The sequence below is a fragment of the Schistocerca nitens genome, chromosome 6 (genome assembly GCF_023898315.1).
Source record: "Schistocerca nitens isolate TAMUIC-IGC-003100 chromosome 6, iqSchNite1.1, whole genome shotgun sequence".
Classification (NCBI taxonomy): Eukaryota; Metazoa; Arthropoda; class Insecta; order Orthoptera; family Acrididae; genus Schistocerca; species Schistocerca nitens.
In genome coordinates, this window is record NC_064619.1 from 458,252,220 (window position 1) to 458,273,322 (window position 21,103).

The window sequence follows — 21,103 nt, forward strand, 5'->3', positions numbered from 1 at the left end:
GTTGGTGTCACCTTTGAAATGGTGTACGCATAAGGGTGCATCGACTATGTCAGAGCGGCATATCTGCGGAAAATATGCAGCAGCTGGGTAATGGAGTAGACATTGCTATGTGTGACAGTGCTTGCCACCCATCAGTGAGTTGTGGAGGCCCTCGACCTGAGTGTAGGCCGCTCGTGGTGTCCTGTGACACAAGGAAGGGGCTACCCAGGGTGTGGCCAGCAAGTGGGTTACTGTCCAACAGCAAGCATGTAGGAAAAGCCGAGTGATGGGAATAGCTGTGTGGTGTGCGTACTGTAAGACCTTCGGTACACACACCATCAGATTATTTGACTTGTCGCTTTAACGAAGTAGGCGAGTGTCAGCAATATATCTCTTGGTCTTATCGTGGCGTGTTTATCTTCTGCCGTTAGGTCAGACGATAGATATGCCACTTGCACGCTTACAGTAGCAGATTGACGGTGACCAACTTTAAACAGAACTTGATTAATTTTCACACACATTTATTAAAATAATAACAATCATAAAAATAATTTGACTTGGTTCTGGATGCTATTTACAATTGACAATCTGAAGTTCCTTTGGTCTTGGTACGTTAATCTTATTCTCACATATCTCTGATACTTGACAAAGTGTCTAGTCATTTATCTTCATGGCTATGTACAGGAATGTGGTAGTCTTATTAGGCGCAGACTGAAACTTGGCTATTGACTGGTACAGACAAATGCAGACTAATGCACACTGGTACAGACAGGTGCAGACAAATGCAGACTGACTAATCGGAGGTCTGTACACTCGTTATAATACCTAGCGCGTTCAGGTATCACTGCGCGAGTGTGATCTACGAGGAGAAAAGGTTCTACCTTAGCAGCAATCTCATTGGCTGCGTTTCATATTAATACGCGGATCGGCGGAAGCAGAATTTGGTCCGTCTCTATGACAGCGCCATCTCGTAGGGCGGAGACGGACGAGCGCTGCGCCTGCGCTGTTGTGTTTAGCGGGGCGCGCTCTAGTGGGAAAGTTGTGTACGCGCTGACTACGCGGAACTGTGTACACAACAAGCTGTATGGCAGTTCTGTGTTGTGGGCTGGCCGTCCATGCTGTCCGCATTTCCAATGAAAGAAACAGCTGCCCAGGGGACCGCATGCGGCATCGTCCGCCTCTTCTCTCCTGCCCTGTGGTAAGAACCAGTTATGAATGTAGGGTCACTGAAATAAAAGATGGAGGTCTCTTCATTTGTCATTTTCCTGCCATGTTATTTTTCTTTATTCGGATCTAATGCTGAGCAGATGCAAATAAGGTGACCTTGTAAGGTTTCTGGCTAAATAATTATCTATTTCTGTCTACTTTGTCAAGTTCATTGTTCAATGAGAACAACCATCCTGACTCATTATATCCATAACGTGAATTATAATTTAAAAATTCTACAGCATCCAAGTAGAAGAGTTGATACATTTTATCCGGACATTTCTCTTGTCGTACTTGTGGTGTCACCGCCAGACACGACACTTGCTAGGTGGTAGCCTTTAAATCGGCCGCGATCCATTAGTATACGCCGGACCCGCGCGTCGCCACTGTCAGTGATTGCAGACCGAGCGTCGCCACACGGCAGGCCTAGAGAGAGTTACTAGCACTCGCCCCAGTTGTACAGCCGACGTTGCTAGGAATGGTTCACTGATAATCACGCTCTCATTTGCCGAGACGATAGTTAGCATAGCCTTCAGCTACGTCATTTGCTACGACCTAGCAAGGCGCCGTATTCAATTAATATTGAAATTATAAAGCATATACCGTTAAGAGCGATGTACACCAGTTATGGATTAAAGTTAAGTATTCCAAGAACTACGTTCTTTTCTTGTTAGACTCAACTCCTTTAATTGTTCCAGACCTCACGCCAGTCTGCGTGTAATTAAACGCGTGCATTTCGGCCTCCTCTAGCAACACGGTGTTGGCTCTTCTGCCAACACTACAGTACTAAAGATATTATTGGGAGAATTGTGTGGATATGATCAGCCTCCACTTCTGAATAAAGTCGCCTAGCATCCAACGCAAAGGCCTCTTGCAGCATATATTGTGAAAGAAAGCAAATGTTGATTAACACCAACAGATAATGCGTATATCATTGTGGTAGAAATTTAGTAAATTGCGCCATATGGCAGTCTCATGCAGCTAAACTTTCATCATCAATGTGTGTTCTTTCCATGTCATGGAAATGCATTTATGTAAAGATATCTTATTTTATTAACTGCTTATCTGGGCTCTTTGAGGTAAGTTCAGTTGAGCCATCTCATTGATAGACAGGTAGGAAACGCCACAACAATATGGAAAGTAAATTGGACACGTCTCAAATAACACCTTAATAGTCTGACAAAAAAAGGAAGTGACTACTTTCATACCTCTGCACTATTTTGAAATTACACAGGTTTTATACTTCTGATTATTTCTTGACTTGTGTCACTCGTAGAACTACTGACAAGAGTAGCATCTAAATGTGTTGTATGGAATCACGTGGGACATCGAAAATTGTCATTAATCAGTTTAATGGGCAACCTGCAACTCACTTGCTGTTACATAACGAATCCCAACATTATTTATTGTTACTCACGTAGGTGAAAGTTAACGATGTGCAATTAACGTCTTAACAGATGTACTCGTTCTTTTCGAAGTATTTAGTTCGCCAGTATATCGCGGAAGTCACACTCACGAAAACTTTCTTCCTTTACAGGGCATGGTAAAATGCCATCGACTTGACAACTATGCACACTCGCAGATAAAATTATACTTTCATTAATAGTGGTGGCTATTGAACAGTGCAGTCTCACTCATGCCTATTTTAGCGTCAGTTGCACACCACCGCGCCTCTCGCATGGCTGCCTTTCGTCCCTGCATTCACCTGCCTCTGACGACATTATTTTAAGACCATCTTTTGGTCTGGACGCACTAATACATCTCAATATCATTTTTCATCTTCTAAGACAAGTTACTATTTCTTTTTCCGTTACATTTAAGACATATAATACAGTAATTGTTCGAGCACATTCGGATTCCAAACTACAGTGTTTTGGCGAAGGTCGCTTCAGTCAATCAGATTTGTCCAAGTCGCCTCTCCTGTACCGGGTATTTCTGTGAATTGCTTCTATAAACATACCTGGGAATGAAAACATCGTCGAAATTTACGGCGATTGGTGACAAAAAGCGGTACCACACTGCATTTACGTACGATTCTATTCCACCAGCTCTAGAAACATTACAGTCTAATTCACGGATTGTCTGTCTGACTGATGTGTCACAACTGCGCCATCTGAAGGCTCACTGTTATCACCATCACTGGAACCACGAAGACAGGGACATGAAAAAACATGTGCAAACGTGGAAGCTTAATTTTCAAAGGGAAATATGTACTTCAAACAGTTAGCAATTGTGTTTACGAGACCTGCATCATGACATCCAAAAAAGTGTACATTATGAAGAATGTTTTATGACTATTTGTGATGATCTTAGATGACCAATTTGGTGTCACGTTTTATTGTAGAAAACAGCCGACCTATCTGTTAAAAGCATGCAGGTAGCAGAGCGTCTCCTTGTTGTTGTGCTGTGTAACATACAGCAGAGCTTGGTAGCTGAACTCGGAAAATTTCCCTAGTATCTTTGGATGATTTTACTTTCAATGTTACTCTTTCCATTTTCTACGTAATTAACCAGTGTGACGATGACTGATAGACAGGTTTCTTTGTAGGAGGAAGGATGGAGAAGGTGATTAACACAAGAGTACCTCTCCTCGGGGATTAAGGCCAGCCGAGGAAAGGCAGCATGACATATCTGTATAGTTCCATTAGAACTTATTTGTTAAAGTGATCTATTTTTTGGAACGTACTATATCATTTAACTGTTTGTATAAAAATGTATTTAAAATATGTGTGATTACGCACTTGGCACGGCAGCGGTATCTTTTCTTTGAGAGACTGCCGTCCAGAGAAGATATATTACTTATCAATGCTGATTATGGGCTTCGCTGATTCTTTGCCCATCATAAAACGAATTGCAATATGGCTTAAGAGCTCACTTGTTCATTCTCTCTCATTTTAACTCAGTTTCCATCAAGTACATTAGTTCTCAATTTTTGATGTCTCTGACAGTTGATTGTCGTTCGTTTTGTTCAGGTAAGTTGTGTTTTATGGTACAAAATAAAATGTTATCTTTCGTAAGTGTTTTCTTTAAGTATCGAAAATTCAACCTCGAGCTATAATTACAGGATATAGTGCAAATCATCTTACGTGATACATGAAATTAATTAAGAGACTTCAGATATTCAATTCCAAAGTTAATTAAAAGCTCCGTTGAAAATGCTTTTATGATGTGTTCAGCTACGTGCTCTTATCTGTTGTGCTTAATAAAGAAATCCAATTATAAGATTGCTTATCGCAAACACAACATGGGACCTACATTTCATTTATGAATTCCGATAGCCAAGTTTATTAACATTATTACAAAAATTAACATTATTAGCAGCAGACAGGAAAGCCAGGGCTAGATACACAATAGTAGGTACATCCATTTAATAAGACAACAAGAAACAGTGTGACAAACATTATGTACATTCCTTGCGTCTATCGAATCTTTAAATACACTACTGGCCATTTGCTACACCACGAAGATGACGTTTAACACACGCGAAATTTAACCGACAGGACGAAGATGCTGTGATATGCAAGTGATTAGCTTTTCAGAGCATTCACACAAGGTTGGTGCCGGTGGCGACAACTGCAACGTGCTGACATGAGGAAAGTTTCCAACCGATTTCTCATCCACAAACAGCAGTTAACCGGCGTTGCCTGGTGGAACGTTGTCGTTATGCCTCGTGTAAGGAGGAGAAACGCGTACCATCACGTTTCCGACTTTGATTAAGGTCAGATTGTACCCTATCGCGATTGCGGTTTATCGTATCGCGACATTGCTGCTCTTGTTAGTCGAGATCCAATGACTGTTAGCAGAATATGGAATCGGTGGGTTCAGGAGGGTAATACGGAACGCCGAGCTGGATCCCAACGGCCTGGTACGACTAACAGTCGAGATGAGATGCATCTTATCCGCATGGCTATAACGGATCGTGCACCCACGTCTCGATTCCTGAGTCAACAGATGGGGACATTCGCAAGACAACAACCATCTGCACGAACAATTGGACGACGTTTGCAGCAACATGGACTATCAGCTCGGAGACCATGGCTGCGGTTACCCTTGACGCTGCATCACAGACAGGAGCGTCTGCGATGGTGTACTCAACGACGAAGCTGGATGCACGAATGGCAAAACGTAATTTTTTCGGTTGGATCCAGGGTCTGTTTACAGCATTATGATGGTCGCATCCGTGTTTGGCGACACCGCGGTGAACGCACATTGGAAGCGTGTATTCGTCATCGCTATACTGGCGTATCACCCGGCGTGATGGTATGGGGTGCCATTGGTTACACGTCTCGGTCATCTCTTGTTCGCATTGACGGCACTTTGGACAGTGGACGTTACATTTCAGATGTGTTATGACCCGTGGCTCTACCCTTAATTCGATCCCTGCGAAACCCTACATTTCAGCAGGATAATGCACGACCGCATGTTGCAGGTCCAGCACGAGCCTTTCTGGATACGGAAAATGTACGACTGCTGCCCTGGCCAGCACATTCTGCAGATGTCTCACCAATTGAAAGCGTCTGGTCAATGGTGGCCGAGCAACTGGCTCGTCACAATACGCCAGTCACTGGTCTTGATGAACTGTGGTATCGTGTTGAAGCTGCATGGGCAGCTGTACCTGTACACGCCATACAAGCTCTGTTTGACTAATTGCTCTGCCGTATCAAGGCCGTTATTACAGCCAGAGGTGGTTCTTGTGGGTACTGATTTCTCAGGATCTATGCACCCATATTGCGTGAAAATGTAATCACATGTCAGTTCTAATGTAATATATTTGTCCAATGAATACCCGTTTATCATCTGCATTTCTTCTTGGTGTAGCAATTTTAATGGCCAGTAGTGTATAACAAACCAGGGTAATAAGGCTTTTTTTTTTTTTTTTTTTTCCAGGTAGAGCTCACCACGATGGACGTCGTGTTACGAGCAGTGTTGGTGAAAGTAGGTTCACTCAGGCTCCAGTAACAGCCACAAACATAGAAAATGCTGTTTATAGTTCGTAAACCGTAGATGAACTTCATAATGTCCGCATCCTAATATCAACGGTCGGGACATAGTTTGGAGCTGCTCACGGATATCCTGTTGACTTCGTAACACGTGGACAGTGTCCCGTCGCTCATCATTGGTCGCATTTCTCTCTCTAGCTCTCAGCTGTACAGTGCCTCTCTAAATATTAAAAAATAGTTCTTTTTAAACTCTACAATTTTGTGAATTTACTAACAAGTGAAACCTGATGATCAATACTAATGCACTCTTCCTTTGAGTACATATATCTTTGATGCGCAATATATTTCAGTTATGGAGTCAATGTTGGGTTCTCCCATGTATTATGACTGTGTTATGCTTCGTCCTGTCCACATACATCCAGCTGATTAACATCCATTGGCTGCTCAATTCACCCCTCTAAGCAGGATCGTGTAAGATTCTTCCGAGGATGTAAGCAACAGAATCTCTTTCTTTTGGGTTACATCTCGACTCGTTACCATGGGCAGCAGTGACTGAATATCCATCTGGCTATTGTGATGTATGTTTTATTTGGCTTCCCTTAACCGCTGCCGTTGAAAGTGGGTATGGTTTCTGAACCACGTCTACGAGTAGTTTGCTTGCCTTGCCCATCCAGTGCGAGGTTAGCCCTTGTCCCTCATGATCTCAGAACGTTGATCTCTTACCCCCCCCCCCCTCCCTTCCTGATTGTCAAAACAAGCAATGGTACGGTATACCTAACGTTCTTATTATGTTTATCTTGAACGGTACCAGTATTGTCTCTTGACATAACCAAGGTCGCACACTGCTTGCAAAAACGTAACGGTTCAAAGCAGATGATTTTCCTTGCATACCATTAAAGGGCTACGATCTCTGGTACTTAAAAGTGACATTTTTATGTCGAAAAGTGTCGTTGTAATGTTAACTTACGAAATAATTGATGTTGAATGTGATGTGCAGATTTGGGATTATGCTTAACCATGTATTTCTAAATATTCCACATGAAATCCTAGGTACTGAGGAGAGGCCAGGTTATAGCTTGAACAAAAACTCAATTAGGGGGAGGTACCATATTGGTGGTACAGAAATAAAAACTTCAAAACATTTGTTCCACTTTCCCTTATCTAATGGGTGAAAGAGCGATAGTAATCGACCGTGACTACGGTTATTTTTATATTTGTAACCAACCATTTAATATGGTAATAATGTCCATAATATAAGGCGAACAGGAAATGTGCAACATACAAAACTCAAGTGGCATTTTACACTGTAGCTACCACTGAAGATTTGCATTCCGTTCTGTTATTTGGACTGGGGTTAGCGGACGTATTTATTACCACGTCGGCTATTAATATAATAACTATTTTATCTAGTGGAGAGTAGGAAACATAGGTTTAAAAAGATATTAATTTATAATTTTTGTTACTTAGTCTCTTAGAAGTAAGCGAATCGTGTCACATGTACATACTTACTCAGGAGCTTGCACGGGTGTTCAATATGCCTTCGGCGTTTCTATGGGAAATTTATAAATACAATATGGTTAATCTGTTACACAGTTTTTAACATTAAAACACTTCGACATGATCCAGATGAATTGCGTTTGTAAATACAGAATCTACGTGTTAGATCTTCTACCGATGCCGTGCACTGCAGTTGTATTGAAAATTGTAACGAACATAAGACAATTCAATGAAAATTATTTTATAGACAGAACCTCAAATTTATGAACGAAGTACACATTTAATTCTAGGAGAAATTACAAAGACGTTTTCATATTTAACTCAGTAACATATTTTTTGCTCTCAAAAGAATTAGTTAAAAGTAACTGCCTGTCAGACATTACGCGTAACTGAGATAATAGGGAACGAAGAGGACATCGTTTAAACGAGATTTAACACACACGATAACACAGCTAAACGATGCTGACATATTCGAATTTCAAAACGTAGTTCTGTCCCCGTACGGTGAGTTCGTAATAAGTAAGTGACATTATGGATATTATTCCTAAACAAAAGGGCGAACAGTCACTAAGTCACAGGCATCACAGAGTTACATTTGGAGCTGCTGGAGAAGTTGGTTACACCGATACTGAGCAATCAATCTTCGCCAATATAATTAATTGGGGAAAATGAATGTTGTAAGTACATTAGAACACCGGTGACAGCTACTACAGGAAATTCTTCTACACCGATCATAGTCAATCAGTCTTTGACAGTATTTCTAAGACAAATAAATGTTCTGTGTACGAAATAAGGGTGGGCGCGGCGCCGAGTAGGGCTAAATGAGGTTTGCAGATCGACACATCACCGTTGACGTCGTCCGAGCTGCGATGAGCGATCGTCTCCGATAGTTGTAGCTCATCCTTCTTACTGTTAGTCCTTAATACCAGTGTGGTTATACGTCTTGAGTTAATGCGGTCATACCGGAGCAGAAATTACAGCCCGGAAAGCTGCGACTCCCACGTAGACGTCTTTACTTCCAGAGGCAACGCTGAACACAAACTCTGGAGAGTTACCATCCAAAACGAAAACCGGAGCAAAGCCGCAGCCTGGCAATAATAAACGATGCAGAAATGCTATAAAACACAAAAGAACGAACAGAAACTCCACCCACTTCCGTCGTCACAACGCTTTTCGTTTTCTGAAAGTTGCATCATACGTAACTCCGATCGGTCATTAAAATACTGTTCGTCGGACACAGCAGTTTTTTATGTATTGCGGATTAATAATTTTCGGATGCAAGCATGTTATATTAATTAGAACGACATTAATAAAATGTGACTGTCAAAAATCGGATGAAACGTTACACAATTTGAAACAAAGAATAAATCTCTGATACCTATCGCAGATTTGATTAAAGAAGGCATGCTGTTATTCTCTCTGAAGTATCGTCCAATGGATGCATCTGCATACAAGATTTTCCGAGAATTACCAGTCCTTTGGTGATTATTGGAAGAAAATAAAAACAGACATCAGCATATACATTGCTACGAAAGTAAAATTAATGAATAATATTGATTATTGTTTTAGAACATGGTTGAGTATCGGCGTTTTCCTTTAATTTGATTACTGTCTTCATTTATCGCTTTATTAATTTTTTTAAAAATAAATCTACAGTATGTGTTTCTTTGAATAAACCGACGTTAATTGATGTCTAGATAACAGTAGTAAGTTTGTTATAAAACGAAAATCAGAGAATTCTAGATACAGAGCCAGAAGGTGCACGAAAAGAAGCTGCAGTGGGAAGTTATTGTGAAAAAGAGATGATAAAGTTTTAACTATAACATTGAGAAGATAAATTAGCGCCCATGGTGTTTCTCTTTATTCAGAGTGTTCATCTTAACCTGAGACAATTAAATGTCACGAAAACGACTCATCGCTTGAAATAAAGTGTTCTAGGTGAAAAGTTAATATTACAGAAGGGGACATCCGTCTCTGCCACAACTGACCATCTCCTAACCATCTGTCTTGCTCGGGAGGGGTCAGATTTGTAACCCCATCTTTGTATTGCACATTCGGGTCCAACGCCAAAAAATTACGCACTGTTTACTCAAATCATTGTTTCCCGTTCGCGGTAGATTGCGTTGTAAACGACAACTAACCAAGTACGGCTGTTTTCTTTCCGGGCGGGAAGGAGCGCCTGGTCCCCGGCACGAATCCGCCCGGCGGATTTGTGTCGAGGTCCGGTGAACCGCCCAGTCTGTGGATGGTTTTTAGGCGGTTTTCCATCTGCCTCGGCGAATACGGGCTGGTTCCCCTTATTCCGCCTCAGTTACACTATATCGGCGATTGCTGCGCAAACAAGTTCTCCACGTACACGTACACCACCATTACTCTACCACGCATTCGTAGGGGTTACACTCGTCTGGTGTAAGACGTTCCCGGGGTGGGGGGAGGGGGGGGGGGTCCACCGGGGGCCGAACCGCACAATAACCCTGGGTTCGGTGTGGGCGGCGGAGGGGTGAAGTGGACTGCGGTAGTCGTCGTGGGGATGTGGACCACTGCGGCTTCGGTGGGGACGGAGCCTCTCTGTCGTTTCTAGGTCCCCGGTGAACATACAATAAGGCTGTTTTTTGCAGTTAAGAAACGATGCATTAGATACTACATTTCAGTTCGTGGCCTAGCGGTTGATATTTATTTGCGAAGGTTACTTTAGTCTTGCATACTTGATTTAACAATAGAATGTTTAGCTTCACTGCTTGGTTAGAAATCACGGTAGCGTGGTCCAGGAGCAACGACGTGGATGTTAACAGTTTCCTGTACCCTTGCCGCGTACCGTTGGGGCGGTTGATTTTGGTGAGTATCCATGGCAGGTGCGCCTGTAATTGTCGCTTCGTGGACGTTAAACCTTACTACAGTGGTTGTGGTTTCTATTCCTCCGGTAGCCATTTAGCGGGCAGCGCGAGAGTTACGGCGGTTCAATGGAAACATGCACCATACTCAGTCATCCTATGGCGAGGTTAGTGAGCTGCAACCGAAATGAACAACCAACCCCGAAGGGAACAGAAAAGTACTTTACCATCAGGTAGGTCATTTGACAGAAATGTCAATGTTTAGCCATATTATATGTACTGTACAATCAAATCTGCAACACAAACGTAAGTTTTGAGCGTAGGTATCAATCGTTAGAACACAAAGATTTGCATTTGCATCGTAAATGGAAGGTAGAATCAAATGTTTCGCATCTTAACTGTAACAACAGGCACCTTTGATACTGTCGATTACAGCACCATCTACCACGACATCGCTTTGACTTGACTTAGTTCCTGTCGTTCCGCCTGGAACATAGGGCCGTGGCGAAATTTCTCCACCTGGTACGATTTCTAGCGGGTCTTCAGTTGACTCCAGGTTTTTCCATCCTCTGCAGCTTCTCTCTCGATCGTCCTTTTCCCGGTCTGTTTGGGACGATCACGTTTTCTAACTCCTCGAGGATTCCAGTCCAAGGCCACCCTTTCAACAGCTCTATCTGGTTTCCTCAATGTATGCCCAATCCAGTTCCATTTTCTTTCCATGATTTGTATGTTGATTTGTTGCTGATTTGCCTCCCTTCAAAGATCTTCATTTGTCATTATATGTGGCCATTTCAATTTAAAATACGCCGGAGACAACGGTGGACAAAAACTTGTAGCTGGTTTTTCATGTGTTTAGTCACCTTCCAAGTTTCGCAATCAAGCAACAGAACAGCCTTTACATTGATACTAAAAAGTCGGAGTTTGGTCTTCTTTGAGACATTCCAATTTCTCCAAACAGGGCACAGTTGTACGAAGACACCATTTGCTTTGAGGATGCGACTACAGACGTCTTCCTCAGCTCCTCCTGTAGATAGAGGACCTGTTTTACCTCCTCTCCATTAATGACCAGCCTAGTCGCGATGGTCGAATTCATCTGCATTTCTTTGATTTTGCCCACATTTATCTTGAGGCCTGCAACTTCTGCCTCTCTATGTAACCTGGCCAGTTTCTCTTCGATGTCTCGATATCGTCTGCGACATCTAGATCTTCGAGCCCATTGAACACCTCTCTTCCGTTCACCCATCACTCTCTTCATCACATGGTCCAACACCAAAACAACTAGTGTTGGCTCATCCTACTCCCAAATTAACTTGGAAAGGCTCTGTTAGTTCTCCATTATGTAGTACTGGGTAATCATAGTCTTCATACATTTCCTTGATGATGTTTTAAATTTTCGTTGGAATGTCATGTTTTGCAAATGTATCCCACATGACACTTCGATAGACAGAGTCGAAAGCCTTTTCAAAGTCAATGAAGGTAAGGTAGAGGATGTGTTGCTACTACACACTTTGTTCCAGAATAATTCTGAGAGCATTGATAAGGTCCACACAGCTTCGATGTCTTCTAAAACCCGCCTGCACTCTCCCCAGTTGAGATTCCACAGAATTCTTATTGCTCTTTAAAATTATCCATGAAAGTACCTTACTCGGTACTGACAACATGCCCCGCCAGTTCTGACAGTTAGTAACCTCCTTTTTGGGTATTTTCACGTTAATACCGCGTTTCCAATCAGTTGGTAGTTTCTCCTCTCCCCATATCTTCTCTAAGAGGATGTAAAATAACTCGACAGTGGTATCCAAGTCCGTTTTCAGCATCTCAGGTGTTATATAACCTGGTCCTGGTGCCCTCCCATTCTTGATCTGCTTCAGCGCTATCCGAATTTCTGCTTTTGTGGTTGCATTTACGCCAATGCTGGGACTAGGATCATTGTATTCCGTTTATTCTTGTTCTTCTATGTCACCGCCAAGGTGTCTATCCAGAACTTCGTTAAAGTGTTTCTTCCACCTACGTGATTGTTGTTCCTGTGTAGTTAGTATCTCCCCTTTCTTATTCCTTACTGGTCGGTTCCTTTGGAAGCTTTTCTTTGACAGCATCTTAGTGATATCATATTTTTCTTTCACATCCCCCCTCCGCGCTGCCTGTTCTACTCTATCAGCCTGTCCGGCTACGGCGCCATCTACCATGAATGGGAAAGATGGTCTGAATAAGGCGTATGTAGTTTTTGGCATAAAATCCAAATATGCAATAAAATGTGGGGTTACAATTTGAAAATACGAAGTTCACACTGCTCGTGTAGGAGGGGTGATTATGAAGTGGCAGTTCTAGCAGACAGATGCTACCTTTACCAATATTGACTTTTCACATAGAACTTTGTTTCGTACGATGAGACATTTTCGAGATATTTAAAATTCTCAAGTTAAAACCAACACCATGTTCATTCACCGTTCAGTAAGTCACATTTTCTCAATGATGAATCGCTTCTGAGCTAGACCTTGGTTGTATTAGCTGCATTTTGCCTTTTGAGGATATAGTACACCCCTAAAATCACCTCTTCCTTATTCCGGATTTGCCTGTCACGTAATGGTTTCCTCATTCGAGGAAAGAGAAAAAGAAATCCCTGCGCACCATGACCGTGATTACTGAGATGATAGAAAACCTGGGATCCCAAAGAAGCAACATGGATGATACTGTTACATGCAGAAAGATCTCAGTCGTTGTCGTTGAGGAAAAAGAACACCCCTTTGGCAACTTCCAGCAACGATTTCTCTTGACAGACCCCCCGCCCCCCGCCCCCCGCCCCCCGCCCCCCCCCCCAAACCGCGGCCTCTCAATAATCTTGTCATTGGATAGCGGTAGTATGATACTGTGACGGTTTGCCTCTTATGAGCATAATGTGTTAGCATCACAACAGTTCTAAAGATATTCACCCGGGTTCCCGGGCTCGATTTCCGGCGGGGTCAGGGATTTTCTCTGCCTCGTGATGACTGCGTGTTGTGTGATGTCCTTAGGTTAGTTAGGTTTACGTAGTTCTAAATTCTAGGGGACTGATGACCATAGATGTTAAGTCCCATAGCGCTCAGAGCCATTTGAACCATAAAGATATTCAACATTAGATAATCCGATGATGGTCGCATCATCGCCTACTTCGGCTGTGATGAATCCACATGATATCACTACTACCTTTTCTCTGTTCTAGGTCATAACGATACATCCGTCATCCACGGTGATTAGGCGGCTAAAAAGGTCATCTGGATTGGGCTGACACAACTGCAAAAATTCCGCTGATCCACAGTTCACAGGACTTTTTGAATAGGTGTGGGCAGCTGGGGAAGCCAACGGTCGGCCACATTTCTCATATTCAAGACGTCTCGCAAGACGTTGACAAGTAGTCGACGACTGATTTTCACTTTTCCCACTGTCGCCTCCACTGTGATATATCGGTCTGTCGAGAGCAGGGACTTCACTTTTCTAACCATCCCCAGTTTTTTTTTAGAGAGATGGTTCGACATTATTCGGCATTCAGACTTGTTTGACAAAATTGGAAGCACTGTGTTATATGATGGTCCATTGTTTCCATATACCTCGACCCAGGGCCGGCCGTTGGTGTGGGTAAAGCAGCTAGTTACAAAATACCCACCCTGGATATACATATCGCTCTTGCAAAACTCTGCTTGCCCTTTTTGCACGTGATATACAGCGGATTATGGATGAAGGGCGACAGGCAGACTCTATGTTCCTAGATTTCTGGAAATCGTTTGATACATTGCAGATTACCCTGGCCATTAAAATTGCTACACCACGAAGATGACGTGCTATAGAAGTGAAATTAAACCGACAGGAAGAAGATGCTGTGGTATGCAAGTGATTAGCTTTCCAGAGCAATCCCATAAAGTTGGCGCCGGTGGTGACACCTACAACGTGCTGACATGAGGAAAGTTTCCAACCGATTTCTCATACACAAACAGCAGTTGACCGGCGTTGCCTGGTGAAACGTTGTTGTGATGCCTCGGTGTAAGGAGGAGAAATGCGTACCATCACGTTTCCGGCTTTGATAAAGGTCGGATTGTAGCCTGTCGCTATTGCCGTTTATCGTATCGCGACATTGCTGCTCGCGTTGGTCGAGATCCAATGACTGTTAGCAGAAAATGGAATTGGTGAATTCAGGAGGGTAATACGGAACGCCGTGCTGGATCCCAACGGCCTCGTATCTCTAGCAGTCGAGATGACAAGCATCTTATCCGCATGGCTGTAACGGATCGTGCAGCCACGTCTCAATCCCTGAGTCGACAGATGGGGAACGTTTGCAAGACAACAACCATTTGCACGAACAGTTGGACGACGTTTGCAGCAGCATGGACTATCAGCTCGGAGACCATGGCTGCGGTTAACCTTGACACTGCATCACAGACAGGAGCGTCTGCGATGGTGTACTCAACGACGAACCTGGGTGCACGAATGGTAAAACGTCATTTTTTCGGATGAATCCAGGTTCTGTTTACAGCATCATGATGGTCGCATCCGTGTTTGGCGACATCGTGGTGAACACTCATTGGAAGCATGTATTTGTCATCGCCATACTGGCGTATCACCCAGCGTGATGGTATGGGGTGCCATTGGTTACACGTGTCGGTCATCTCTTGTTCGCATTGACGGCACTTTGAACAGCGGACGTCGCATTTCAGATGTGTTACGGCCTGTGGCTCTACCCTTCATTCGATCCCTGCGAAACCCTACTTTTCAGCAGGATAATGCACGACCGCATGTTGCAGGCCCTGTACAGGCCTTTCTGGATACAGAAAATGTTCGACTGCTGCCCTGGCCAGCACATTCTCCAGATCCCTCACATCTGGTCTATGGTAGCCGAGCAACTGGCTCGTCACAATACGCCAGTCACTACTCTTGATGAACTGTGGTATCGTGTTGGGCAGCTGTACCTATACACGCCATCCGAACTCTGACTCAATGCCCAGGCGTATCAAGGCCGTTATTACGGCCAGAGGTGGTTGTTCTGGGTACTGATTTCTCAGGATATATGCACCCAAATTCCCTGAAAATGTAATCACAAATCAGTTCTAATGTAGTATATTTGTCCTATGAAAATCCGTTTATTATCTGCATTTCTTCTTGGTGTAGCAATTTTAATGGCCAGTAGTGTATTTTATAATTACCTACTTTGCCCATTGGGCAATGTATCAAACGCTTGGGGGAAGGTGTGGACAGCAATCTACTATTGTTTGCTGATGATACTGTGGTGTAAGTAAGGTGTCGAAGTTGAGTAAATGTAGGAAGATACAAAATGACTTAGACGAAGTATCTAGTTGATGTGATGTTGACAGCTAGCTCTAAACGTAGAAAAATTCACGTTAATGCGGATGAGTAGGAAAAAACAAACCCATATTGTTAAGATACAGGATAGTAATGTTCTGCTTGAAACAACCACGTCGTTTAAATATCTGGCGTAACGCTGCAAAGCCTAATGAAATGGAACAGAATATGAAGATTGTGGTAAGAAAGTCGAATGGTCGATTTCGGTTTATTAGGAGATATCTAATAACGTGTGGTTTATCTGTAAAGGAGGCCGATTGTTTGGGACCGTACCCAGTCGGGCTGAAGAAAGAATCGAACCAATTCAGAGGCGGGCTGTTGGATTTGTTACTGGTTGGTTCGCACATTCGCAAGAGCTGCGGAGATGCTTCGGGACTCAAATGGAATCCCTAGAGGGAAGGCGACGTTCGTTTCGAGGAAAACTATTGAGAACATTTAGATAACCGCTATCTGAAGCTGACGCAGAACGGTTCTGCTGCCTCCAACATACATTGCGTGTTAGAATCACGAAGCTGAGATACGAGAGATTACTGCTCAAACGTAGGAATATAGACATTCTTTCCCCCCGTTCTATTTGCGAGTGTAACAGGGACGGAAATGACTAGCAGTGGTGTGGAGTACACTTCGCCACGCCCTGTAATGTGGACTGCGCAGTATGATGTAGATGTAGATGTAGAGTCCCGCACGATGCAACCCCATTTATTTCGTGAACGGTACCAGGTACCGAAATTAGATTTTCAGCAAATGATAGTACGCTAAGGAGCACGAACTTTGCTATGTGATGAAGTTTCTGGACTCTTGTTTCGATTGAGTTATTGAAGCAAGTATAACTTTTTGAAAAATACAAGTACCATTACATACTTTTTTCACAGTACCTGAAAGCGCTTGAAAAGACGAGTACTGTGATATAGAGCTTGCAAATGTTCAGGTTAACACTTTTCGCAAAATAGTCCGAGAATTGTACTAAAACTCGTAAACAATGTGGCCATAGTGAGTAATTACGATGTAAAGCCTGCCAAGCAGAGCTCTCATGCAAGGCTACGTCGTTATATGCAGCAAGACAAAACAACGCTATCAAGATAAAACCTCTTTTCCTATACGAAGTATATACAGGGTCAGCTGTGATTATTATATTTGGAACTACGGCATTAGTTAGCTTCTGAAGCTTCAGATGGGGCGTAGGAAAACTATTTCAAATGTGTATACATTTCCAGGTTTTTGTGGAAACAACTACAGTTTTGTCAGACAGGTATCCATTCAAACCATCCCCATTACTGTTTACTATCCAAAGCCGAAACAGTTCGGAGACAATCGCCCCATCATAAGCAACATCTGTGAGCCATGGTTTGTGGACTAGCCGTCATAAAGGGGAAGGATAGATACACACTACAGCAAGTGTAGGTGTCCTCATTCTTTTGATCAGATAATGCATTGTTGTTGTTGTGGCCTTCAGTCCAGATACTAGTTTGGTGCAGCTCTCCATGCTACTCTATCCTGTGCAAGCTTCTTCATCTCCCAGCACATACTGCAGCCTACATCCTTCTGAATCTTCTTAGTGTATTCATCGCTTGGCCTCCCTCTACGATTCTTACCTTCCGCGCTGCCCTCCAATACTAAATTGGTGATCCCTTGATGCCTCAGAATATGTCCTACCAACCGACCCCTTCTTTTAGCCAAGTTGTGCCACAAATTTCTCTTCTCCCCAATTCTATTCAATACCTCCTTATTAGTTATGTGATCTATCCATATAATCTCCAGCATTCTTCTGTAGCACCACATTTCGAAACCTTCTATTCTCTTCTTGTCTAAACTATTTATCGTCCACGTTCCACTTCCATACATGACTACACTCCATACAAATACTTTCAGAAATTACTTCCTGGCACTTAAATCTATACTCGATGTTAATAAATTACTCTTCTTCAGAAACGCTTTCCTTGCCATTGTCACTCTACATTTTATATGCTCTCTACTCCGACCATCATCAGCTATTTTGCTCCCCAAATAGCAAAACTCATTTACTACTTTCAGCGTCTCATTTCCTAGTCTAATTCCCTCAGCATCACCCGATTTAATTCGACTACATTCCATTATTCTCGTTTTGCTTTTGTTGACGTTCATCTTATATGCACCTTTCAAGACACTCTCCATTTCGTTCAGCTGCTCTTCCAGCGTGATTTACCATAGGATGAGCTACTGCGTTTGCTTTCTGATCTGGTGTTGCTACCTTTACCACAAGGCAAGTGATCGATAATTGTTAAGACTCATTGACTCCTGTGAAACAGCCCCAGAATATATGCGCCTGTCATTTTGAATGGAGTTGCACTCTGGTAGTCTCTGTAATGTATCCTTTGATGGCATAAACCAGCACGTTGTGCACACGGGATACAGGTATTGACATGCTGTTGAGCATCATCACGTCTCGTTCTCCACCAGAATCATTATGCTACCCTTCCTTCTATTGTTGTCTTAACCCAACAACGCAGTTACATACAATCGTGTTCTTGCTGTAGCACTTCTTTCTGCAAAAGTGCTCGAACTACAACACGTGGTCCACAGTTGGTTGATCTACATAAAAACCCCAGCTCATATGACAAACTGTGGCTATTTTCAATACGCCTGACACACTTCATCATTTTATGTGCTTTCACCAGATCTTTTAGATCAATTCCAGAGATTTGCAACGCCCCAATCTTCCTGCTAAGAGTATCTGCATTTGTATGTATAACACCCAGTTTGTGAATCATATCATACTGAAATTCACTTAGTTTCAAAGCCCAACTCGTTAGATGACGTAAGGATTTTTAGCCCCAGTAGCCATTTTAAAGTTGCATGATCATTAATCACTGTGAACTTACATCCATGTAGGTAACACACAAAAATGAGATATACAATATATCCTTTCAGTGATAGGCTAATTCTATCGGTCTTATTAAGCTAATGAGATGCATATGCAACTGGGTGTTCTTTGCCAGTAATGATTTGCCCTAAAACTGCTCCTAAAGCCACTTGCAAGTCATGACAATATTAATACTTTTGTGAACTCTGGAAAAATCAAAACTGGATCTGAAGTTAATATATATTTTAAATTTTTAAATGCTGTCTGACACTCAGGTGTCGAAGTAACATTGATACCCTTCCATAATAATTTTATTAGTGGTTAAGCCACTTCAGCAAATCCCTTCACGAATTTTCTGTAATAGTTTGCTATTTCAAGGAAAGATTGTAATCGTTTAACTGTCTAAAGGACCAGAAAGTCATGTACAGCTTATTTAAGGTGTGGCTCTGTCCTTACTCCATCTTTGCTAACTATGTGCCCCAGATAGTTTACTTGTGATCGTGAAATGTGACACTTATTAATGTTAAGCGTAAGTCAAGCCTCATCTAACCGGGCAAATACCATTTTCAGACGCTGGTCATGCTCCTCCAGGCGTTTTAAGAATATAAAAAAAATGGTTCAAATGGCTCTGAGCACTATGGGACTTAACTTCTGAAGTCATCAGTCCCCTAAAACTTAGAACTACTTAAACCTAACTAGCCTAAGGACATCACACAATGCCATCCCCAAGGCAGGATTCGAACCTGCGACCGTAGCGGTTGCGCGGTTCCAGACTGTAGCGCCTAGAACCGCTCGGACACTCCAGCCGGCTTTTAAGACTGTAATTATATCGTTGAAACACACCATGTATTATTTATTTGGTTTTAATTGTCTGAGGATTCCATCTGTGCGTTTTACAGCACGAAAGGCACCCTACAAAAGTGGTGTGACTAGTAGTCTTGGAAGTGTTGTTTTACGTCTATCGTCAGATTGTTCCTCAATTTGATGATATACAACTTTTAAGCCTAGTGCCGAAAAGAATATTATCTAATTTGTTAGTAATATCAGGGACTGGGTACGTATCTGTTATTATTTTTTCCATATAAGAATCTGTAGTGGCAAAAAAAACAAAACGATATTTCTTCATTCTGTCTGGTTACATTTTACCTGCAATCATGATACTCGCTGACCATGAACTATCACTATGTTCTGGAGTCTGAGATATGCTCACTATTTTTATTTACTTAAATTTGGCATATTTCGTGACAGTACCTTTCCCGTGAAATGTTTGCAAGATGATATTTGTCCTGGCTTCAGTTGTCTAGTGGAAGTATGATTCCACAATGCAGTTTCGTCGGCTGCAGAAATGAGCTGGTTCAATGCGTTTGCCTCATTTTTGGTGCTTCAAATACCATTTATTCGAATGTGGTTTCTTCTTAAAGGTTATATAAAAAATAGTAACATAATAAATTGTTTCCTGTTCACTAGCAAAAGATTTATGACGGCAACTTGCACATTGTTCTACCGTCAACACACACCAAGAGTTCGCTGCCGACTGACTACAGTCAAAGACGACTCCAGCGTCAAAGACATTTTACACAACACACAAGCTTCAGTTGTAATCAGTCCGCCGGCCGCGGTGGTCTCGCGGTTCTAGGCGCGCAGTCCGGAACCGTGCGACTGCTACGGTCGCAGGTTCGAATCCTGCCTCGGGCATGGATGTTTGTGATGTCCTTAGGTTAGTTAGGTTTAAGTAGTTCTAAGTTCTAGGGGACTAATGACCACAGCAGTTGAGTCCCATAGTGCTCAGAGCCATTAGAACCATTTTGTAATCAGTCTCTTTGATATTCTTTGTCACATCTACTAATAGTAATCAATATGCTGTCACTCTCAAAAATATAAGTAGATTAGCATAATATAAGGCAAATTACAATTAAAAAAAATTCTGACAAAAATATAAAAAAACATTTGCAATTTGGTATCGACAAATCAGGTAGAAAACAACACATCTTCCAAATCCGTTACAACCGTTCCCCAGGGATTTTGTTGTTATGAACATATACAACAAAATCCCGACCACACTCAGTAATGGATCTGTATTACACAATTAGTACGTAAATGATGCAGTGTGATAACCTCTTCCAAATTTGGACTCTTTGAATCTGTGGACATGTTACTGGCTGTTGTTGCAATGATCGTTCCCCATCAATCTCATTTACAAAAAATTCAAGTAAAGAAATTATTTAACATGACAAATATACATGGCATAAAACATACATGAGAAATATTCTAAAATACAGCATATAGATTGAAAATAATAGTAAGATAAAACTCATTTGCTAGAATAAGATATCTACTACCACTTCTTTGGTCACACTGTGCCAACTGGTTCTAATAATTAAATTTTTTGTACCCCATATTAATGTTAAGTTCATTTTGTTTACATATTGTACAATAAAAAATGATACTGGATATATATAGTGTACTGTTTTTTTTATAAGTTTGCC